The sequence below is a fragment of the Saccoglossus kowalevskii genome, chromosome 17 (assembly GCF_978046115.1).
Source record: "Saccoglossus kowalevskii chromosome 17, keSacKowa6.1, whole genome shotgun sequence".
NCBI lineage: Eukaryota > Metazoa > Hemichordata > Enteropneusta > Harrimaniidae > Saccoglossus > Saccoglossus kowalevskii.
The window spans coordinates 31,144,960-31,168,616 of NC_140657.1; the positions used below are offsets into that span (position 1 = coordinate 31,144,960).

At 35.4% G+C, this 23,657-nt stretch overlaps 19 non-coding genes across 19 annotated transcripts; all 19 read left to right on the forward strand.

Moving 5' to 3' along the window:
• Positions 1-2,791: 2,791 nt before the first annotated feature.
• Positions 2,792-2,864, forward strand: TRNAK-UUU (transfer RNA lysine (anticodon UUU)). The gene has a single exon. It is a non-coding gene; the product is annotated as a tRNA-Lys (tRNA).
• Positions 2,865-3,728: 864 nt separating this feature from the next.
• On the forward strand, positions 3,729-3,801 carry TRNAK-UUU (transfer RNA lysine (anticodon UUU)). Its single transcript has one exon. It is a non-coding gene; the product is annotated as a tRNA-Lys (tRNA).
• A 519-nt stretch (positions 3,802-4,320) lies between these two features.
• On the forward strand, positions 4,321-4,393 carry TRNAK-UUU (transfer RNA lysine (anticodon UUU)). The gene has a single exon. It is a non-coding gene; the product is annotated as a tRNA-Lys (tRNA).
• A 263-nt stretch (positions 4,394-4,656) lies between these two features.
• TRNAK-UUU (transfer RNA lysine (anticodon UUU)) lies at positions 4,657-4,729 on the forward strand. Its single transcript has one exon. It is a non-coding gene; the product is annotated as a tRNA-Lys (tRNA).
• A 1,284-nt stretch (positions 4,730-6,013) lies between these two features.
• Positions 6,014-6,086, forward strand: TRNAK-UUU (transfer RNA lysine (anticodon UUU)). Its single transcript has one exon. It is a non-coding gene; the product is annotated as a tRNA-Lys (tRNA).
• Positions 6,087-6,349: 263 nt separating this feature from the next.
• TRNAK-UUU (transfer RNA lysine (anticodon UUU)) lies at positions 6,350-6,422 on the forward strand. The gene has a single exon. It is a non-coding gene; the product is annotated as a tRNA-Lys (tRNA).
• Positions 6,423-7,613: 1,191 nt separating this feature from the next.
• On the forward strand, positions 7,614-7,686 carry TRNAK-UUU (transfer RNA lysine (anticodon UUU)). The gene has a single exon. It is a non-coding gene; the product is annotated as a tRNA-Lys (tRNA).
• Positions 7,687-8,205: 519 nt separating this feature from the next.
• On the forward strand, positions 8,206-8,278 carry TRNAK-UUU (transfer RNA lysine (anticodon UUU)). Its single transcript has one exon. It is a non-coding gene; the product is annotated as a tRNA-Lys (tRNA).
• A 263-nt stretch (positions 8,279-8,541) lies between these two features.
• TRNAK-UUU (transfer RNA lysine (anticodon UUU)) lies at positions 8,542-8,614 on the forward strand. The gene has a single exon. It is a non-coding gene; the product is annotated as a tRNA-Lys (tRNA).
• A 1,620-nt stretch (positions 8,615-10,234) lies between these two features.
• On the forward strand, positions 10,235-10,307 carry TRNAK-UUU (transfer RNA lysine (anticodon UUU)). The gene has a single exon. It is a non-coding gene; the product is annotated as a tRNA-Lys (tRNA).
• A 263-nt stretch (positions 10,308-10,570) lies between these two features.
• On the forward strand, positions 10,571-10,643 carry TRNAK-UUU (transfer RNA lysine (anticodon UUU)). Its single transcript has one exon. It is a non-coding gene; the product is annotated as a tRNA-Lys (tRNA).
• Positions 10,644-12,090: 1,447 nt separating this feature from the next.
• Positions 12,091-12,163, forward strand: TRNAK-UUU (transfer RNA lysine (anticodon UUU)). Its single transcript has one exon. It is a non-coding gene; the product is annotated as a tRNA-Lys (tRNA).
• A 263-nt stretch (positions 12,164-12,426) lies between these two features.
• Positions 12,427-12,499, forward strand: TRNAK-UUU (transfer RNA lysine (anticodon UUU)). Its single transcript has one exon. It is a non-coding gene; the product is annotated as a tRNA-Lys (tRNA).
• A 2,288-nt stretch (positions 12,500-14,787) lies between these two features.
• On the forward strand, positions 14,788-14,860 carry TRNAK-UUU (transfer RNA lysine (anticodon UUU)). Its single transcript has one exon. It is a non-coding gene; the product is annotated as a tRNA-Lys (tRNA).
• Positions 14,861-15,123: 263 nt separating this feature from the next.
• TRNAK-UUU (transfer RNA lysine (anticodon UUU)) lies at positions 15,124-15,196 on the forward strand. Its single transcript has one exon. It is a non-coding gene; the product is annotated as a tRNA-Lys (tRNA).
• Positions 15,197-17,742: 2,546 nt separating this feature from the next.
• On the forward strand, positions 17,743-17,815 carry TRNAE-UUC (transfer RNA glutamic acid (anticodon UUC)). Its single transcript has one exon. It is a non-coding gene; the product is annotated as a tRNA-Glu (tRNA).
• A 1,137-nt stretch (positions 17,816-18,952) lies between these two features.
• TRNAK-UUU (transfer RNA lysine (anticodon UUU)) lies at positions 18,953-19,025 on the forward strand. Its single transcript has one exon. It is a non-coding gene; the product is annotated as a tRNA-Lys (tRNA).
• A 263-nt stretch (positions 19,026-19,288) lies between these two features.
• Positions 19,289-19,361, forward strand: TRNAK-UUU (transfer RNA lysine (anticodon UUU)). Its single transcript has one exon. It is a non-coding gene; the product is annotated as a tRNA-Lys (tRNA).
• A 3,554-nt stretch (positions 19,362-22,915) lies between these two features.
• TRNAK-UUU (transfer RNA lysine (anticodon UUU)) lies at positions 22,916-22,988 on the forward strand. Its single transcript has one exon. It is a non-coding gene; the product is annotated as a tRNA-Lys (tRNA).
• Positions 22,989-23,657: the final 669 nt, after the last annotated feature.

Genomic DNA, 23,657 nt, shown 5'->3' on the forward strand with positions numbered 1-23,657 from the left:
CTCATTTGAAGTATCTTCGTGCGTGAAATCAAAGCATTGACTTATAATGGAGGTTTGGGACAATCGAGTACGAAAATACAGAGCTGAGCAGCCCGATTAGCTCAGTAGGTAGAGCGTGGGACTTTTAATCCTAAGGTAAATGGTTCAACCTCCTTAGTGGCCGTAATTGTGAAACGTGGTTCACATAAAATAGATATTGTTTGCTCACATCGCTGAGATAAATAAAAAAACAATTCAAACATTTCATTGTAATAACTTGATATTATTCGCTCGCATCGCTGATATAAATAAAACACAAACAATTCAAGGATTTCATTGTAATAACTCGGTATTTCATTAATGCTTTGAATTAGATTAAACGTTTTCTCATAAAAATACAAATCATTGTCAGCTCATAGTGAGTTACGTTAAGACTCGTTTGAAGTATCTTCGTGCTTGAAATCAAAGCATTGACTTATTATGGAGGTTTGGGACAATCGAGTACGAAAAGTGAGGATCCTGAGCAGCCCGGTTAGCTCAGTCGCTAGAGCTTGGGACTTTTAATCCTAAGGTCAAGGGTTCAACCCCCTTAGCGGGCGTAATTTTGAAACGTTGTTCATATAAAAATAGATATTGTTTGCTTACATCGCTGATATAAATAAAACATAAACAATTCAAACATTTCATTGTAATAACTTGATATTTAATTAATGCTTTGAATTAGATTAAACGTTTTCTCATAAAAATAGAAATCATTGACAGCTCATAGACTCATTTGAAGTATCTTCGTGCGTGAAATCAAAGTATTGACTTATTATGGAGGTTTGGGACAATCGAGTACGAAAAGTCAGGATCCTGAGCAGCCCGGTTAGCTCAGTCGGTAGAGCGTGGGACTTTTAATCCTAAAGTCAAGGGTTCAACCCCCTTAGCGGGAGTAATTTTGAAACGTGGTTCACATAAAAATAGATATTGTTTGCTCACATCGATGAGATAAATAAAATATAAACAATTCAATATTTGATTATAATAACTCGGTATTTAATTAATGATTTGAATTAGATTAAACGTTTTCTCATACAAATACAAATCATTGTCAGCTCATAAACTCATTTGAAGTATCTTCGTGCATGAAATCAAAGCATTGACTTATTATGGAGGTTTCGGACTATCGACTACGAAAAGACAGAGTGCGAAACATAAACAATTCAAACATTTCATTCTAATAACTTGATATTGTTCCCTCGCATCGCTGAGATAAATAAAACACAAACAATTCAACGATTTCATTGTAATAACTCGGTATTTAATTAATGCTTTGAATTAGATTTAACGTTTTCTCATAAAAATACAAATCATTGTCAGCTCATAGACTCATTTGAAGTATCTTCGTGCGTGAAATCAAAGCATTGACTTATAATGGAGGTTTGGGACAATCGAGTACGAAAATACAGAGCTGAGCAGCCCGATTAGCTCAGTAGGTAGAGCGTGGGACTTTTAATCCTAAGGTAAATGGTTCAACCTCCTTAGTGGCCGTAATTGTGAAACGTGGTTCACATAAAATAGATATTGTTTGCTCACATCGCTGAGATAAATAAAAAAACAATTCAAACATTTCATTGTAATAACTTGATATTATTCGCTCGCATCGCTGATATAAATAAAACACAAACAATTCAAGGATTTCATTGTAATAACTCGGTATTTCATTAATGCTTTGAATTAGATTAAACGTTTTCTCATAAAAATACAAATCATTGTCAGCTCATAGTGAGTTACGTTAAGACTCGTTTGAAGTATCTTCGTGCTTGAAATCAAAGCATTGACTTATTATGGAGGTTTGGGACAATCGAGTACGAAAAGTGAGGATCCTGAGCAGCCCGGTTAGCTCAGTCGCTAGAGCTTGGGACTTTTAATCCTAAGGTCAAGGGTTCAACCCCCTTAGCGGGCGTAATTTTGAAACGTTGTTCATATAAAAATAGATATTGTTTGCTTACATCGCTGATATAAATAAAACATAAACAATTCAAACATTTCATTGTAATAACTTGATATTTAATTAATGCTTTGAATTAGATTAAACGTTTTCTCATAAAAATAGAAATCATTGACAGCTCATAGACTCATTTGAAGTATCTTCGTGCGTGAAATCAAAGTATTGACTTATTATGGAGGTTTGGGACAATCGAGTACAAAAAGACAGGATCCTGAGCAGCCCGTTTAGTTCAGTCGGTAGAGCGTGGGACTTTTAATCCTAATGTCAAGGGTTCAACCCCCTTAGCGGGCGAAATTTTGAAACGTAGTTGACATAAAAACAGATGTTGCTCTCTCACATCGCTGAGATAAATAAAACATAAACAATTAAAACATTTCATTGTAATAACTCGGTATTTAATTAATGCTTTGAATTAGATTAAACGTTTTCTCAAAAAAATACAAATCATCGTCAGCTCATAGACTCATTTGAAGTATCTTCGTGCGTGAAATCAAAGCATTGACTTATTATGAAGATTTGGGACAATCGACTACGAAAAGACAGAGTGCGAAACATAAACAATTGAAACATTTCATTCTAATAACTTGATATTATTCGCTCGCATCGCTGAGATAATTAAAACACAAACAATTCAACGATTTCATTGTAATAACTCGGTATTTAATTAATGCTTTGAATTAGATTAAACGTTTTCTCATAAAAATACAAATCATTGTCAGCTCATAGACTCATTTGAAGTATCTTCGTGCGTGAAATCAAAGCATTGACTTATTATGGAGGTTTGGGACAATCGAGTACGAAAAGACAGGATCCTGAGCAGCCCGGTTAGCTCAGTCGGTAGAGCGTGGGACTTTTAATCCTAAGGTCAAGGGTTCAACCCCCTTAGCGGGCGTAATTTTGAAACGTGGTTCACATAAAAATAGATATTCTTTGCTCACATCGCTGAGATAAATAAAACATAAACAATTCAAACATTTCATTGTAATAACTTGGTATTTCATTAATGCTTTGAATTAGATTAAACGTTTTCTCAAAAAAATACAAATCATTGTCAGCTCATAGACTCATTTGAAGCATCTTCGTGCGTGAAATCAAAGCATTGACTTATTATGGAGGTTTGGGACAATCGAGTACAAAAAGACAGGATCCTGAGCAGCCTGGTTAGTTCAGTCGGTAGAGCGTCGGACTTTTAATCCTAATGTCAAGGGTTCAACCCCCTTAGCGGGCGAAATTTTGAAACGTAGTTGACATAAAAACAGATGTTGCTCTCTCACATCGCTGAGATAAATAAAACATAAACAATTAAAACATTTCATTGTAATAACTCGGTATTTAATTAATGCTTTGAATTAGATTAAACGTTTTCTCAAAAAAATACAAATCATTGTCAGCTCATAGACTCATTTGAAGTATCTTCGTGCGTGAAATCAAAGCATTGACTTATTATGAAGATTTGGGACAATCGACTACGAAAAGACAGAGTGCGAAACATAAACAATTGAAACATTTCATTCTAATAACTTGATATTATTCGCTCGCATCGCTGAGATAATTAAAACACAAACAATTCAACGATTTCATTGTAATAACTCGGTATTTAATTAATGCTTTGAATTAGATTAAACGTTTTCGCATAAAAATACAAATCATTGTCAGCTCATAGACTCATTTGAAGTATCTTCGTGCGTGAAATCAAAGCATTGACATATTATGGAGGTTTGGGACAATCGAGTACGAAAAGACAGGATCCTGAGCAGCCCGGTTAGCTCAGTCGGTAGAGCGTGGGACTTTTAATCCTAAGGTTAAGGGTTCAACCCCCTTAGCGGGCGTAATTTTGAAATGTTGTTCACATGAAAATAGATATTGTTTGCTTACATCGCTGAGATGAATAAAACATAAACATTTCATTGTAATAACTCGGTATTTAATTAATGCTTTGAATTAGATTAAACGTTTTCTCAAAAAAATACAAATCATTGTCAGCTCATAGACTCATTTGAAGTATCTTCGTGCGTGAAATCAAAGCATTGACTTATTATGAAGATTTGGGACAATCGACTACGAAAAGACAGAGTGCGAAACATAAACAATTCTAACATTTCATTCTAATAACTTGATATTATTCGCTCGCATCGCTGAGATAATTAAAACACAAACAATTCAACGATTTCATTGTAATAACTCGGTATTTAATTAATGCTTTGATTTAGATTAAATGTTTTCTCATAAAAATACAAATCATTGTCAGCTCATAGACTCATTTGAAGTATCTTCGTGCGTGAAATCAAAGCATTGACTTATTATGGAGGTTTGGGACAATCGAGTACGAAAAGACAGGATCCAGAGCAGCCCGGTTAGCTCAGTTGGTAGAGCGTGGGACTTTTAATCCTAAGGTCAAGGGTTCAACCCCCTTAGCGGGCGTAATTTTGAAACGTGGTTCACATAAAAATAGATATTCTTTGCTCACATCGCTGAGATAAATAAAACATAAACAATTCAAACATTTCATTGTAATAACTCGGTATTTCATTAATGCTTTGAATTAGATTAAACGTTTTCTCATAAAACTACAAATCATTGTCAGCTCATAAACTCATTTGAAGTATCTTCGTGCGTGAAATCAAAGCATTGACTTATTATGGAGGTTTGGGACAATCGAGTACGAAAAGACAGGATCCTGAGCAGCCCGGTTAGCTCAGTCGGTAGAGCGTGGGACTTTTAATTCTAAGGTTAAGGGTTCAATCCCCTTAGCGGGCGTAATTTTGAAATGTTGTTCACATGAAAATAGATATTGTTTGCTTACATCGCTGAGATAAATAAAACATAAACAATTCAAACATTTCATTGTAATAACTCGGTATTTAATCAATGCTTTGAATTAGATTACACGTTTTCTCAAAAAAATACAAATCATTGTCAGCTCATAGACTCATTTGAAGTATCTTCGTGCGTGAAATCAAAGCATTGACTTATTATGGAGGTTTGAGACAATCGAGTACGAAAAGACAGGATCCTGAGCAGCCCGGTTAGCTCAGTCGGTAGAGCGTGGGACTTTTAATCCTAAGGTCAAGGGTTCAACCCTCTTAGTGGGCGTAATTTTGAAACGTAGTTGACATAAAAACAGATGTTGCTCACAGATGTATCTCACATCGCTGAGATAAATAAAACATAAACAATTCAATATTTCATTGTAATAACTCGGTATTTAATTAATGCTTTGAATTAGATTAAACGATTTCTCATGAAAACACAAATCATTGTCAACTCATAGACTCATTTGAAGTGTCTTCGTGCATGAAATCAAAGCATTGACTTATTATGGAGGTTTGGGACAATCGACTACGAAAAGACAGGATCCTGAGCAGCCCGGTTAGTTCAGTCGGTAGAGCGTGGGACTTTTAATCCTAAGGTCAAGGGTGGTTCAACCCCCTTAGCGGGCGTAATTTTGAAACGTAGTTGACATAAAAACAGATGTTGCTCTCTCACATCGCTGAGATAAATAAAACATAAACAATTCAAACATTTCATTGTAATAACTCGGTATTTAATTAATGCTTTGAATTAGATTAAACGTTTTCTCATCAAAATACAAATCATTGTCAGCTCATAGACTAATTTGAAGTATCTTCGTGCGTGAAATCAAAGCATTGACTTATAATGAAGATTTGGGACAATCGAGTACGAAAAGAAAGGATCCTGAGCAGCCCGGTTAGCTCAGTCGATAGAGCGTGGGACTTTTAATCCTAAGGTCAAGGGTTCAACCCCCTTAGCGGGCGTAATTTTGAAACGTGGTTCACATAAAAAAGATATTCTTTGCTCACATCGCTGAGATAAATAAAACATAAACAGTACAAACATTTCATTGTAATAACTCGGTATTTCATTAATGCTTTGAATTAGATTAAACGTTTTCTCATAAAAATACAAATCATTGTCAGCTCATAAACTCATTTGAAGTATCTTCGTGCGTGAAATCAAAGCATTGACTTATTATGGAGGTTTGGGACAATCGAGTACGAAAAGACAGGATCCTCCTGCGCAGCCCGGTTAGCTCAGTCGGTAGAGCGTGGGACTTTTAATCCTAAGGTTAAGGGTTCAACCCCCTTAGCGGGCGTAATTTTGAAATGTTGTTCACATGAAAATAGATATTGTTTGCTTACATCGCTGAGATAAATAAAACATAAACAATTCAAACATTTCATTGTAATAACTCGGTATTTAATTAATGCTTTGAATTAGATTAAACGTTTTCTCAAAAAAATACAAATCATTGTCAGCCTATAGACTCATTTGAAGTATCGTCGTGCGTGATATCAAAGCATTGACTTATTATGGAGGTTTGGAACAATCGAGTACGAAAAGACAGGATCCTGAGCAGCCTGGTTAGCTCAGTCGGTAGAGCGTGGGACTTTTAATCCTAAGGTCAAGGGTTCAACCCCCTTAGCGGGCGTAATTTTGAAACGTAGTTGACATAAAAACAGATGTTGCTCTCTCGCATCGCTGAGATAAATAAAACATAAACAATTCAAACATTTCATTGTAATAACTCGGTATTTAATTAATGCTTTGAATTAGATTAAACGTTTTCTCATAAAAATACAAATCATTGATAGCTCATAGACTCATTTGAAGTATCTTCGTGCGTGAAATCAAAGCATTTACTTATTATGGAGGTTTGGGACAATCGAGTTCGAAAATGCATGATCTTGAACAGCCCGGTTAGCTCAGTCGGTAGAGCGTGGGACTTTTAATTCTAAGGTTAAGGGTTCAACCCCCTTAGCGGGCGTAATTTTGAAATGTTGTTCACATGAAAATAGATATTGTTTGCTTACATCGCTGAGATAAATAAAACATAAACAATTCAAATATTTCATTGTAATAACTCGGTATTTAATTAATGCTTTGAATTAGATTAAACGTTTTCTCATAAAAATACAAATCATTGACAGCTCATAGACTCATTTGAAGTATCTTCGTGCGTGAAATCAAAGCATTGACTTATTATGGAGAATTGGGACAATCAACTACGAAAAGACAGAGTGCGAAACATAAACAATTCAAACATTTCATTCTAATAACTTGATATTATTCGCTCGCATCGCTGAGTTGAATAAAACATAAACATTTCATTGTAATAACTCGGTATTTAATTAATGCTTTGAATTAGATTAAACGTTTTCTCATGAAAATACAAATCATTGTCAGCTCATAAACTCATTTGAAGTATCTTTGTGCGTGAAATCAAAGCATTGACTTATTATGGAGGTTTGGGACAATCGAGTACGAAAAGACAGGATCCTGAGCAGCCCGGTTAGCTCAGTCGGTAGAACGTGGGACTTTTAATCCTAAGGTCAAGGGTTCAACCCCCTTAGCGCGCGTAATTTTGAAATGTTGTTCACATGAAAATAGATATTGTTTGCTTACATCGCTGAGATAAATAAAACATAAACAATTCAAACATTTCACTGTAATAACTCGGTATTTAATTAATGCTTTGAATTAGATTAAACGTTTTCGCATAAAAATACAAATCATTGTCAGCTCATAGACTCATTTGAAGTATCTTCGTGCGTGAAATCAAAGCATTGACATATTATGGAGGTTTGGGACAATCGAGTACGAAAAGACAGGATCCTGAGCAGCCCGGTTAGCTCAGTCGGTAGAGCGTGGGACTTTTAATCCTAAGGTTAAGGGTTCAACCCCCTTAGCGGGCGTAATTTTGAAATGTTGTTCACATGAAAATAGATATTGTTTGCTTACATCGCTGAGATGAATAAAACATAAACATTTCATTGTAATAACTCGGTATTTAATTAATGCTTTGAATTAGATTAAACGTTTTCTCAAAAAAATACAAATCATTGTCAGCTCATAGACTCATTTGAAGTATCTTCGTGCGTGAAATCAAAGCATTGACTTATTATGAAGATTTGGGACAATCGACTACGAAAAGACAGAGTGCGAAACATAAACAATTCTAACATTTCATTCTAATAACTTGATATTATTCGCTCGCATCGCTGAGATAATTAAAACACAAACAATTCAACGATTTCATTGTAATAACTCGGTATTTAATTAATGCTTTGATTTAGATTAAATGTTTTCTCATAAAAATACAAATCATTGTCAGCTCATAGACTCATTTGAAGTATCTTCGTGCGTGAAATCAAAGCATTGACTTATTATGGAGGTTTGGGACAATCGAGTACGAAAAGACAGGATCCAGAGCAGCCCGGTTAGCTCAGTTGGTAGAGCGTGGGACTTTTAATCCTAAGGTCAAGGGTTCAACCCCCTTAGCGGGCGTAATTTTGAAACGTGGTTCACATAAAAATAGATATTCTTTGCTCACATCGCTGAGATAAATAAAACATAAACAATTCAAACATTTCATTGTAATAACTCGGTATTTCATTAATGCTTTGAATTAGATTAAACGTTTTCTCATAAAACTACAAATCATTGTCAGCTCATAAACTCATTTGAAGTATCTTCGTGCGTGAAATCAAAGCATTGACTTATTATGGAGGTTTGGGACAATCGAGTACGAAAAGACAGGATCCTGAGCAGCCCGGTTAGCTCAGTCGGTAGAGCGTGGGACTTTTAATTCTAAGGTTAAGGGTTCAATCCCCTTAGCGGGCGTAATTTTGAAATGTTGTTCACATGAAAATAGATATTGTTTGCTTACATCGCTGAGATAAATAAAACATAAACAATTCAAACATTTCATTGTAATAACTCGGTATTTAATCAATGCTTTGAATTAGATTACACGTTTTCTCAAAAAAATACAAATCATTGTCAGCTCATAGACTCATTTGAAGTATCTTCGTGCGTGAAATCAAAGCATTGACTTATTATGGAGGTTTGAGACAATCGAGTACGAAAAGACAGGATCCTGAGCAGCCCGGTTAGCTCAGTCGGTAGAGCGTGGGACTTTTAATCCTAAGGTCAAGGGTTCAACCCTCTTAGTGGGCGTAATTTTGAAACGTAGTTGACATAAAAACAGATGTTGCTCACAGATGTATCTCACATCGCTGAGATAAATAAAACATAAACAATTCAATATTTCATTGTAATAACTCGGTATTTAATTAATGCTTTGAATTAGATTAAACGATTTCTCATGAAAACACAAATCATTGTCAACTCATAGACTCATTTGAAGTGTCTTCGTGCATGAAATCAAAGCATTGACTTATTATGGAGGTTTGGGACAATCGACTACGAAAAGACAGGATCCTGAGCAGCCCGGTTAGTTCAGTCGGTAGAGCGTGGGACTTTTAATCCTAAGGTCAAGGGTGGTTCAACCCCCTTAGCGGGCGTAATTTTGAAACGTAGTTGACATAAAAACAGATGTTGCTCTCTCACATCGCTGAGATAAATAAAACATAAACAATTCAAACATTTCATTGTAATAACTCGGTATTTCATTAATGCTTTGAATTAGATTAAACGTTTTCTCATACATATACAAATCATTGTCAGCTCATAAACTAATTTGAAGTATCTTCGTGCGTGAAATCAAAGCATTGACTTATTATGGAGGTTTGGGACAATCGACTACGAAAAGACAGGATCCTGAGCAGCCCGGTTAGCTCAGTCGGTAGAGCGTGGTACTTTTAATCCTAAGGTTAAGGGTTCAACCCCCTTAGCGGGCGTAATTTTGAAATGTTGTTCACATGAAAATAGATATTGTTTGCTTACATCGCTGAGATAAATAAAACATAAACAATTCAAACATTTCATTGTAATAACTCGGTATTTAATTAATGCTTTGAATTAGATTAAACGTTTTCTCATCAAAATACAAATCATTGTCAGCTCATAGACTAATTTGAAGTATCTTCGTGCGTGAAATCAAAGCATTGACTTATAATGAAGATTTGGGACAATCGAGTACGAAAAGAAAGGATCCTGAGCAGCCCGGTTAGCTCAGTCGATAGAGCGTGGGACTTTTAATCCTAAGGTCAAGGGTTCAACCCCCTTAGCGGGCGTAATTTTGAAACGTGGTTCACATAAAAAAGATATTCTTTGCTCACATCGCTGAGATAAATAAAACATAAACAGTACAAACATTTCATTGTAATAACTCGGTATTTCATTAATGCTTTGAATTAGATTAAACGTTTTCTCATAAAAATACAAATCATTGTCAGCTCATAAACTCATTTGAAGTATCTTCGTGCGTGAAATCAAAGCATTGACTTATTATGGAGGTTTGGGACAATCGAGTACGAAAAGACAGGATCCTCCTGCGCAGCCCGGTTAGCTCAGTCGGTAGAGCGTGGGACTTTTAATCCTAAGGTTAAGGGTTCAACCCCCTTAGCGGGCGTAATTTTGAAATGTTGTTCACATGAAAATAGATATTGTTTGCTTACATCGCTGAGATAAATAAAACATAAACAATTCAAACATTTCATTGTAATAACTCGGTATTTAATTAATGCTTTGAATTAGATTAAACGTTTTCTCAAAAAAATACAAATCATTGTCAGCCTATAGACTCATTTGAAGTATCGTCGTGCGTGATATCAAAGCATTGACTTATTATGGAGGTTTGGAACAATCGAGTACGAAAAGACAGGATCCTGAGCAGCCTGGTTAGCTCAGTCGGTAGAGCGTGGGACTTTTAATCCTAAGGTCAAGGGTTCAACCCCCTTAGCGGGCGTAATTTTGAAACGTAGTTGACATAAAAACAGATGTTGCTCTCTCGCATCGCTGAGATAAATAAAACATAAACAATTCAAACATTTCATTGTAATAACTCGGTATTTAATTAATGCTTTGAATTAGATTAAACGTTTTCTCATAAAAATACAAATCATTGATAGCTCATAGACTCATTTGAAGTATCTTCGTGCGTGAAATCAAAGCATTTACTTATTATGGAGGTTTGGGACAATCGAGTTCGAAAATGCATGATCTTGAACAGCCCGGTTAGCTCAGTCGGTAGAGCGTGGGACTTTTAATTCTAAGGTTAAGGGTTCAACCCCCTTAGCGGGCGTAATTTTGAAATGTTGTTCACATGAAAATAGATATTGTTTGCTTACATCGCTGAGATAAATAAAACATAAACAATTCAAATATTTCATTGTAATAACTCGGTATTTAATTAATGCTTTGAATTAGATTAAACGTTTTCTCATAAAAATACAAATCATTGACAGCTCATAGACTCATTTGAAGTATCTTCGTGCGTGAAATCAAAGCATTGACTTATTATGGAGAATTGGGACAATCAACTACGAAAAGACAGAGTGCGAAACATAAACAATTCAAACATTTCATTCTAATAACTTGATATTATTCGCTCGCATCGCTGAGTTGAATAAAACATAAACATTTCATTGTAATAACTCGGTATTTAATTAATGCTTTGAATTAGATTAAACGTTTTCTCATGAAAATACAAATCATTGTCAGCTCATAAACTCATTTGAAGTATCTTTGTGCGTGAAATCAAAGCATTGACTTATTATGGAGGTTTGGGACAATCGAGTACGAAAAGACAGGATCCTGAGCAGCCCGGTTAGCTCAGTCGGTAGAACGTGGGACTTTTAATCCTAAGGTCAAGGGTTCAACCCCCTTAGCGCGCGTAATTTTGAAATGTTGTTCACATGAAAATAGATATTGTTTGCTTACATCGCTGAGATGAATAAAACATAAACATTTCATTGTAATAACTCGGTATTTAATTAGTGCTTTGAATTAGATTAAACGTTTTCTCAAAAAAATACAAATCATTGTCAGCTCATAGACTCATTTGAAGTATCTTCGTGCGTGAAATCAAAGCATTGACTTATTATGAAGATTTGGGACAATCGACTACGAAAAGACAGAGTGCGAAACATAGACAATTCTAACATTTCATTCTAATAACTTGATATTATTCGCTCGCATCGCTGAGATAATTAAAACACAAACAATTCAACGATTTCATTGTAATAACTCGGTATTTAATTAATGCTTTGATTTAGATTAAATGTTTTCTCATAAAAATACAAATCATTGTCAGCTCATAGACTCATTTGAAGTATCTTCGTGCGTGAAATCAAAGCATTGACTTATTATGGAGGTTTGGGACAATCGAGTACGAAAAGACAGGATCCAGAGCAGCCCGGTTAGCTCAGTCGGTAGAGCGTGGGACTTTTAATCCTAAGGTCAAGGGTTCAACCCCCTTAGCGGGCGTAATTTTGAAACGTGGTTCACATAAAAATAGATATTCTTTGCTCACATCGCTGAGATAAATAAAACATAAACAATTCAAACATTTCATTGTAATAACTCGGTATTTCATTAATGCTTTGAATTAGATGAAACGTTTTCTCATAAAACTACAAATCATTGTCAGCTCATAAACTCATTTGAAGTATCTTCGTGCGTGAAATCAAAGCATTGACTTATTATGGAGGTTTGGGACAATCGAGTACGAAAAGACAGGATCCTGAGCAGCCCGGTTAGCTCAGTCGGTAGAGCGTGGGACTTTTAATTCTAAGGTTAAGGGTTCAATCCCCTTAGCGGGCGTAATTTTGAAATGTTGTTCACATGAAAATAGATATTGTTTGCTTACATCGCTGAGATAAATAAAACATAAACAATTCAAACATTTCATTGTAATAACTCGGTATTTAATCAATGCTTTGAATTAGATTACACGTTTTCTCAAAAAAATACAAATCATTGTCAGCTCATAGACTCATTTGAAGTATCTTCGTGCGTGAAATCAAAGCATTGACTTATTATGGAGGTTTGAGACAATCGAGTACGAAAAGACAGGATCCTGAGCAGCCCGGTTAGCTCAGTCGGTAGAGCGTGGGACTTTTAATCCTAAGGTCAAGGGTTCAACCCTCTTAGCGGGCGTAATTTTGAAACGTAGTTGACATAAAAACAGATGTTGCTCACAGATGTATCTCACATCGCTGAGATAAATAAAACATAAACAATTCAATATTTCATTGTAATAACTCGGTATTTAATTAATGCTTTGAATTAGATTAAACGATTTCTCATGAAAACACAAATCATTGTCAACTCATAGACTCATTTGAAGTATCTTCGTGCATGAAATCAAAGCATTGACTTATTATGGAGGTTTGGGACAATCGACTACGAAAAGACAGGATCCTGAGCAGCCCGGTTAGTTCAGTCGGTAGAGCGTGGGACTTTTAATCCTAAGGTCAAGGGTGGTTCAACCCCCTTAGCGGGCGTAATTTTGAAACGTAGTTGACATAAAAACAGATGTTGCTCTCTCACATCGCTGAGATAAATAAAACATAAACAATTCAAACATTTCATTGTAATAACTCGGTATTTCATTAATGCTTTGAATTAGATTAAACGTTTTCTCATACAAATACAAATCATTGTCAGCTCATAAACTAATTTGAAGTATCTTCGTGCGTGAAATCAAAGCATTGACTTATTATGGAGGTTTGGGACAATCGACTACGAAAAGACAGGATCCTGAGCAGCCCGGTTAGCTCAGTCGGTAGTGCGTGGTACTTTTAATCCTAAGGTTAAGGGTTCAACCCCCTTAGCGGGCGTAATTTTGAAATGTTGTTCACATGAAAATAGATATTGTTTGCTTACATCGCTGAGATAAATAAAACATAAACAATTCAAATATTTCATTGTAATAACTCGGTATTTAATTAATGCTTTGAATTAGATTAAACGTTTTCTCATCAAAATACAAATCATTGTCAGCTCATAGACTAATTTGAAGTATCTTCGTGCGTGAAATCAAAGCATTGACTTATAATGAAGATTTGGGACAATCGAGTACGAAAAGAAAGGATCCTGAGCAGCCCGGTTAGCTCAGTCGATAGAGCGTGGGACTTTTAATCCTAAGGTCAAGGGTTCAACCCCCTTAGCGGGCGTAATTTTGAAACGTGGTTCACATAAAAAAGATATTCTTTGCTCACATCGCTGAGATAAATAAAACATAAACAGTACAAACATTTCATTGTAATAACTCGGTATTTCATTAATGCTTTGAATTAGATTAAACGTTTTCTCATAAAAATACAAATCATTGTCAGCTCATAAACTCATTTGAAGTATCTTCGTGCGTGAAATCAAAGCATTGTCTTATTATGGAGGTTTGGGACAATCGAGTACGAAAAGACAGGATCCTGCGCAGCCCGGTTAGCTCAGTCGGTAGAGCGTGGTACTTTTAATCCTAAGGTTAAGGGTTCAACCCCCTTAGCGGGCGTAATTTTGAAATGTTGTTCACATGAAAATAGATATTGTTTGCTTACATCGCTGAGATAAATAAAACATAAACAATTCAAATATTTCATTGTAATAACTCGGTATTTAATTAATGCTTTGAATTAGATTAAACGTTTTCTCATCAAAATACAAATCATTGTCAGCTCATAGACTAATTTGAAGTATCTTCGTGCGTGAAATCAAAGCATTGACTTATAATGAAGATTTGGGACAATCGAGTACGAAAAGAAAGGATCCTGAGCAGCCCGGTTAGCTCAGTCGATAGAGCGTGGGACTTTTAATCCTAAGGTCAAGGGTTCAACCCCCTTAGCGGGCGTAATTTTGAAACGTGGTTCACATAAAAAAGATATTCTTTGCTCACATCGCTGAGATAAATAAAACATAAACAGTACAAACATTTCATTGTAATAACTCGGTATTTCATTAATGCTTTGAATTAGATTAAACGTTTTCTCATAAAAATACAAATCATTGTCAGCTCATAAACTCATTTGAAGTATCTTCGTGCGTGAAATCAAAGCATTGACTTATTATGGAGGTTTGGGACAATCGAGTACGAAAAGACAGGATCCTGCGCAGCCCGCTTAGCTCAGTCGGTAGAGCGTGGGACTTTTAATCCTAAGGTTAAGGGTTCAACCCCCTTAGCGGGCGTAATTTTGAAATGTTGTTCACATGAAAATAGATATTGTTTGCTTACATCGCTGAGATAAATAAAACATAAACAATTCAAACATTTCATTGTAATAACTCGGTATTTAATTAATGCTTTGAATTAGATTAAACGTTTTCTCAAAAAAATACAAATCATTGTCAGCTCATAGACTCATTTGAAGTATCTTCGTGCGTGATATCAAAGCATTGACTTATTATGGAGGTTTGGAACAATCGAGTACGAAAAGACAGGATCCTGAGCAGCCCGGTTAGCTCAGTCGGTAGAGCGTGGGACTTTTAATCCTAAGGTCAAGGGTTCAACCCCCTTAGCGGGCGTAATTTTGAAACGTAGTTGACATAAAAACAGATGTTGCTCTCTCGCATCGCTGAGATAAATAAAACATAAACAATTCAAAAATTTCATTGTAATAACTCGGTATTTAATTAATGCTTTGAATTAGATTAAACGTTTTCTCATAAAAATACAAATCATTGATAGCTCATAGACTCATTTGAAGTATCTTCGTGCGTGAAATCAAAGCATTGACTTATTATGGAGGTTTGGGACAATCGAGTTCGAAAATGCATGATCCTGAACAGCCCGGTTAGCTCAGTCGGTAGAGCGAGGGACTTTTAATTCTAAGGTTAAGGGTTCAACCCCCTTAGCGGGCGTAATTTTGAAATGTTGTTCACATGAAAATAGATATTGTTTGCTTACATCGCTGAGATAAATAAAACATAAACAATTCAAATATTTCATTGTAATAACTCGGTATTTAATTAATGCTTTGAATTAGATTAAACGTTTTCTCATCAAAATACAAATCATTGTCAGCTCATAAACTCATTTGAAATATCTTCGTGCGTGAAATCAAAGCATTGACTTATTATGGAGGTTTGGGACAATCGAGTACGAAAAGACAGGATCCTGAGCAGCCCGGTTAGCTCAGTCGGTAGAGCGTGGGACTTTTAATCCTAAGGTCAAGGGTGGTTCAACCCCCTTAGCGGGCGTAATTTTGAAACGTAGTTGACATAAAAACAGATGTTGCTCTCTCACATCGCTGAGATAAATAAAACATAAACAATTCAAACATTTCATTGTAATAACTTGGTATTTCATTAATGCTTTGAATTAGATTAAACGTTTTCTCATACAAATACAAATCATTGTCAGCTCATAAACTAATTTGAAGTATCTTCGTGCGTGAAATCAAAGCATTGACTTATTATGGAGGTTTGGGACAATCGACTACGAAAAGACAGGATCCTGAGCAGCCCGGTTAGCTCAGTCGGTAGAGCGTGGTACTTTTAATCCTAAGGTTAAGGGTTCAACCCCCTTAGCGGGCGTAATTTTGAAATGTTGTTCACATGAAAATAGATATTGTTTGCTTACATCGCTGAGATAAATAAAACATAAACAATTCAAATATTTCATTGTAATAACTCGGTATTTAATTAATTCTTTGAATTAGATTAAACGTTTTCTCATCAAAATACAAATCATTGTCTGCTCATAGACTAATTTGAAGTATCTTCGTGCGTGAAATCAAAGCATTGACTTATAATGAAGATTTGGGACAATCGAGTACGAAAAGACAGGATCCTGAGCAGCCCGGTTAGCTCAGTCGATAGAGCGTGGGACTTTTAATCCTAAGGTCAAGGGTTCAACGCCCTTAGCGGGCGTAATTTTGAAACGTAGTTGACATAAAAACAGATGTTGCTCTCTCGCATCGCTGAGATAAATAAAACATAAACAATTCAAACATTTCATTGTAATAACTCGGTATTTAATTAATGCTTTGAATTAGATTAAACGTTTTCTCATAAAAATACAAATCATTGATAGCTCATAGACTCATTTGAAGTATCTTCGTGCGTGAAATCAAAGCATTGACTTATTATGGAGGTTTGGGACAATCGAGTTCGAAAATGCATGATCCTGAACAGCCCGGTTAGCTCAGTCGATAGAGCGTGGGTCTTTTAATCCTAAGGTCAAGGGTTCAACCCCTTTAGCGGGCGTAATTTTGAAACGTGGTTCACATAAAAAAGATATTCTTTGCTCACATCGCTGAGATAAATAAAACATAAACAGTACAAACATTTCATTGTAATAACTCGGTATTTCATTAATGCTTTGAATTAGATTAAACGTTTTCTCATAAAAATACAAATCATTGTCAGCTCACAAACTCATTTGAAGTATCTTGGTGCGTGAAATCAAAGCATTGACTTATTATGGAGGTTTGGGACAATCGACTACGAAAAGACAGGATCCTGAGCAGCCCGGTTAGCTCAGTCGGTAGAGCGTGGGACTTTTAATCATAAGGTTGAGGGTTCAACCCCCTTAGCGGGCGTAATTTTGAAATGTTGTTCACATGAAAATAGATATTGTTTGCTTACATCGCTGAGATAAATAAAACATAAACAATTCAAACATTTCATTGTAATAACTCGGTATTTAATTAATGCTTTGAATTAGATTAAACGTTTTCTCATGAAAATACAAATCATTGTCAGCTCATAGACTCATTTGAAGTATCTTCGTGCGTGAAATCAAAGCATTGACTTATTATGGAAATTTGGGACAATCGACTACGAAAAGACAGAGTGCGAAACATAAACAATTCAAACATTTCATTCTAATAACTTGATATTATTCGCTCGCATCGCTGAGATAAATAAAACACAAACAATTCAACGATTTCATTGTAATAACTCGGTATTTAATTAATGCTTTGAATTAGATTAAACGTTTTCTCATAAAAATACAAATCATTGTCAGCTCATAGACTCATTTGAAGTATTTTCGTGCGTGAAATCAAAGCATTGACATATTATGGAGGTTTGGGACAATCGAGTACGAAAAGACAGGATCCAGAGCAGCCTGGTTAGCTCAGTCGGTAGAGCGTGGGACTTTCAATCCTAAGGTCAAGGGTTCAACCCCCTTAGCGGGCGTGATTTTGCGACGTAGTTGACATAAAAACAGATGTTGCTCACAGATGTATCTCACATCGCTGAGATAAATAAAACATAAACAATTCAATATTTCATTGTAATAACTCGGTATTTAATAATTGCTTTGAATTAGATTAAACGTTTTCTCATAAAAATACAAATCATTGTCAGCTCATAGACTCATTTGAAGTATCTTCGTGCGTGAAATCAAAGCATTGACTTATTATGGAGGTTTGGGACAATCGACTACGAAAAGACAGAGTCCGAACAATAAGCAATTCAAACATTTCATTCTAATAACTTGATATTATTCGCTCGCATCGCTGAGATAAATAAAACACAAACAATTCAACGATTTCATTATAATAACTCGGTATTTAATTAATGCTTTGAATTAGATTAAACGTTTTCTCATAAAAATACAAATCATTGTCAGCTCATACACTCATTTGAAGTATCTTCGTGCGTGAAATCAAAGCATTGACTTATTATGGAGATTTGGGACAATCGACTACGAAAAGACAGAGTCCGAAAAATAAACAATTCAAACATTTCATTCTAATAACTTGATATTATTCGCTCGCATCGCTGAGATAAATAAAACACAAACAATTCAACGATTTCATTGTAATAACTCGGTATTTAATAATTGCTTTGAATTAGATTAAACGTTTTCTCATAAAAATACAAATCATTGTCAGCTCATAGACTCATTTGAAGTATCTTCGTGCGTGAAATCAAAGCATTGACTTATTATGGAGGTTTGGGACAATCGAGTACGAAAAGACAGTATCCTCTGCAGCCCGGTTAGCTCAGTCGGTAGAGCGTGGGACTTTTAATCCTAAGGTCAAGGGTTCAACCCCCTTAGCGGCCGTAATTTTGAAACGTTGTTCACATGAAAATAGACATTGTTTGCTTACATCGCTGAGATAAATAAAACATAAACAATTCAAACATTTCATTGTAATAACTCGGTATTTAATTAATGCTTTGAATTAGATTAAACGTTTTCTCATAAAAATACAAATCATTGTCAACTCATAGACTCATTTGAAGTATCTTCGTGCGTGAAATCAAAGCATTGACTTATTATGAAGGTTTGGGACAATCGAGTACGAAAAGACAGGATCCTGCGCAGCCCGGTTAGCTCAGTCGGTAGAGCGTGGGACTTTTAATCCTAAGGTTAAGGGTTCAACCCCCTTAGCGGGCTTAATTTTGAAATGTTGTTCACATGAAAATAGATATTGTTTGCTTACATCGCTGAGATAAATAAAACATAAACAAATCAAACATTTCATTGTAATAACTCGGTATTTAATTAATGCTTTGAATTAGATTAAACGTTTTCTCAAAAAAATACAAATCATTGTCAGCTCATAGACTCATTTGAAGTATCTTCGTGCGTGATATCAAAGCATTGACTTATTATGGAGGTTTGGAACAATCGAGTACGAAAAGACAGGATCCTGAGCAGCCCGGTTAGCTCAGTCGGTAGAGCGTGGGACTTTTAATCCTAAGGTCAAGGGTTCAACCCCCTTAGCGGGCGTAATTTTGAAACGTAGTTGACATAAAAACAGATGTTGCTCTCTCGCATCGCTGAGATAAATAAAACATAAACAATTCAAACATTTCATTGTAATAACCTGGTATTTAATTAATGCTTTGAATTAGATTAAACGTTTTCTCATAAAAATACAAATCATTGATAGCTCATAGACTCATTTGAAGTATCTTCGTGCGTGAAATCAAAGCATTGACTTATTATGGAGGTTTGGGACAATCGAGTTCGAAAATGCATGATCCTGAACAGCCCGGTTAGCTCAGTCGGTAGAGCGAGGGACTTTTAATTCTAAGGTTAAGGGTTCAACCCCCTTAGCGGGCGTAATTTTGAAATGTTGTTCACATGAAAATAGATATTGTTTGCTTACATCGCTGAGATAAATAAAACATAAACAATTCAAATATTTCATTGTAATAACTCGGTATTTAATTAATGCTTTGAATTAGATTAAACGTTTTCTCATCAAAATACAAATCATTGTCAGCTCATAAACTCATTTGAAATATCTTCGTGCGTGAAATCAAAGCATTGACTTATTATGGAGGTTTGGGACAATCGAGTACGAAAAGACAGGATCCTGAGCAGCCCGGTTAGCTCAGTCGGTAGAGCGTGGGACTTTTAATCCTAAGGTCAAGGGTGGTTCAACCCCCCTTAGCGGGCGTAATTTTGAAACGTAGTTGACATAAAAACAGATGTTGCTCTCTCACATCGCTGAGATAAATAAAACATAAACAATTCAAACATTTCATTGTAATAACTTGGTATTTCATTAATGCTTTGAATTAGATTAAACGTTTTCTCATACAAATACAAATCATTGTCAGCTCATAAACTAATTTGAAGTATCTTCGTGCGTGAAATCAAAGCATTGACTTATTATGGAGGTTTGGGACAATCGACTACGAAAAGACAGGATCCTGAGCAGCCCGGTTAGCTCAGTCGGTAGAGCGTGGTACTTTTAATCCTAAGGTTAAGGGTTCAACCCCCTTAGCGGGCGTAATTTTGAAATGTTGTTCACATGAAAATAAATATTGTTTGCTTACATCGCTGAGATAAATAAAACATAAACAATTCAAATATTTCATTGTAATAACTCGGTATTTAATTAATGCTTTGAATTAGATTAAACGTTTTCTCATCAAAATACAAATCATTGTCTGCTCATAGACTAATTTGAAGTATCTTCGTGCGTGAAATCAAAGCATTGACTTATAATGAAGATTTGGGACAATCGAGTACGAAAAGACAGGATCCTGAGCAGCCCGGTTAGCCCAGTCGATAGAGCGTGGGACTTTTAATCCTAAGGTCAAGGGTTCAACGCCCTTAGCGGGCGTAATTTTGAAACGTAGTTGACATAAAAACAGAAGTTGCTCTCTCGCATCGCTGAGATAAATAAAACATAAACAATTCAAACATTTCATTGTAATAACTCGGTATTTAATTAATGCTTCGAATTAGATTAAACGTTTTCTCATAAAAATACAAATCATTGATAGCTCATAGACTCATTTGAAGTATCTTCGTGCGTGAAATCAAAGCATTGACTTATTATGGAGGTTTGGGACAATCGAGTTCGAAAATGCATGATCCTGAACAGCCCGGTTAGCTCAGTCGATAGAGCGTGGGTCTTTTAATCCTAAGGTCAAGGGTTCAACCCCTTTAGCGGGCGTAATTTTGAAACGTGGTTCACATAAAAAAGATATTCTTTGCTCACATCGCTGAGATAAATAAAACATAAACAGTACAAACATTTCATTGTAATAACTCGGTATTTCATTAATGCTTTGAATTAGATTAAACGTTTTCTCATAAAAATACAAATCATTGTCAGCTCACAAACTCATTTGAAGTATCTTGGTGCGTGAAATCAAAGCATTGACTTATTATGGAGGTTTGGGACAATCGACTACGAAAAGACAGGATCCTGAGCAGCCCGGTTAGCTCAGTCGGTAGAGCGTGGTACTTTTAATCCTAAGGTTAAGGGTTCAACCCCCTTAGCGGGCGTAATTTTGAAATGTTGTTCACATGAAAATAAATATTGTTTGCTTACATCGCTGAGATAAATAAAACATAAACAATTCAAATATTTCATTGTAATAACTCGGTATTTAATTAATGCTTTGAATTAGATTAAACGTTTTCTCATCAAAATACAAATCATTGTCAGCTCATAGACTAATTTGAAGTATCTTCGTGCGTGAAATCAAAGCATTGACTTATAATGAAGATTTGGGACAATCGAGTACGAAAAGACAGGATCCTGAGCAGCCCGGTTAGCCCAGTCGATAGAGCGTGGGACTTTTAATCCTAAGGTCAAGGGTTCAACGCCCTTAGCGGGCGTAATTTTGAAACGTAGTTGACATAAAAACAGATGTTGCTCTCTCGCATCGCTGAGATAAATAAAACATAAACAATTCAAACATTTCATTGTAATAACTCGGTATTTAATTAATGCTTTGAATTAGATTAAACGTTTTCTCATAAAAATACAAATCATTGATAGCTCATAGACTCATTTGAAGTATCTTCGTGCGTGAAATCAAAGCATTGACTTATTATGGAGGTTTGGGACAATCGAGTTCGAAAATGCATGATCCTGAACAGCCCGGTTAGCTCAGTCGATAGAGCGTGGGTCTTTTAATCCTAAGGTCAAGGGTTCAACCCCTTTAGCGGGCGTAATTTTGAAACGTGGTTCACATAAAAAAGATATTCTTTGCTCACATCGCTGAGATAAATAAAACATAAACAGTACAACGATTTCATTGTAATAACTCGGTATTTAATAATTGCTTTGAATTAGATTAAACGTTTTCTCATAAAAATACAAATCATTGTCAGCTCATAGACTCATTTGAAGTATCTTCGTGCGTGAAATCAAAGCATTGACTTATTATGGAGGTTTGGGACAATCGACTACGAAAAGACAGGATCCTGAGCAGCCCGGTTAGCTCAGTCGGTAGAGCGTGGGACTTTTAATCATAAGGTTGAGGGTTCAACCCCCTTAGCGGGCGTAATTTTGAAATGTTGTTCACATGAAAATAGATATTGTTTGCTTACATCGCTGAGATAAATAAAACATAAACAATTCAAACATTTCATTGTAATAACTCGGTATTTAATTAATGCTTTGAATTAGATTAAACGTTTTCTCATGAAAATACAAATCATTGTCAGCTCATAGACTCATTTGAAGTATCTTCGTGCGTGAAATCAAAGCATTGACTTATTATGGAAATTTGGGACAATCGACTACGAAAAGACAGAGTGCGAAACATGAACAATTCAAACATTTCATTCTAATAACTTGATATTATTCGCTCGCATCGCTGAGATAAATAAAACACAAACAATTCAACGATTTCATTGTAATAACTCGGTATTTAATTAATGCTTTGAATTAGATTAAACGTTTTCTCATAAAAATACAAATCATTGTCAGCTCATAGACTCATTTGAAGTATTTTCGTGCGTGAAATCAAAGCATTGACTTATTATGGAGGTTTGGGACAATCGAGTACGAAAAGACAGGATCCAGAGCAGCCTGGTTAGCTCAGTCGGTAGAGCGTGGGACTTTTAATCCTAAGGTCAAGGGTTCAACCCCCTTAGCGGGCGTGATTTTGCGACGTAGTTGACATAAAAACAGATGTTGCTCACAGATGTATCTCACATCGCTGAGATAAATAAAACATAAACAATTCAATATTTCATTGTAATAACTCGGTATTTAATTAATGCTTTGAATTAGATTAAACGTTTTCTCATAAAAATACAAATCATTGTCAGCTCATAGACTCATTTGAAGTATCTTCGTGCGTGAAATCAAAGCATTGACTTATTATGGAGATTTTGGGAAAATCGACTACGAAAGGACAGAGTCCGAAAAATAAACAATTCAAACATTTCATTCTAATAACTTGATATTATTCGCTCGCATCGCTGAGATAAATAAAACACAAACAATTCAACGATTTCATTGTAATAACTCGGTATTTAATTAATGCTTTGAATTAGATTAAACGTTTTCTCATAAAAATACAAATCATTGTCAGCTCATACACTCATTTGAAGTATCTTCGTGCGTGAAATCAAAGCATTGACTTATGGAGATTTGGGACAATCGACTACGAAAAGACAGAGTCCGAAAAATAAACAATTCAAACATTTCATTCTAATAACTTGATATTATTCGCTCGCATCGCTGAGATAAATAAAACACAAACAATTCAACGATTTCATTGTAATAACTCGGTATTTAATAATTGCTTTGAATTAGATTAAACG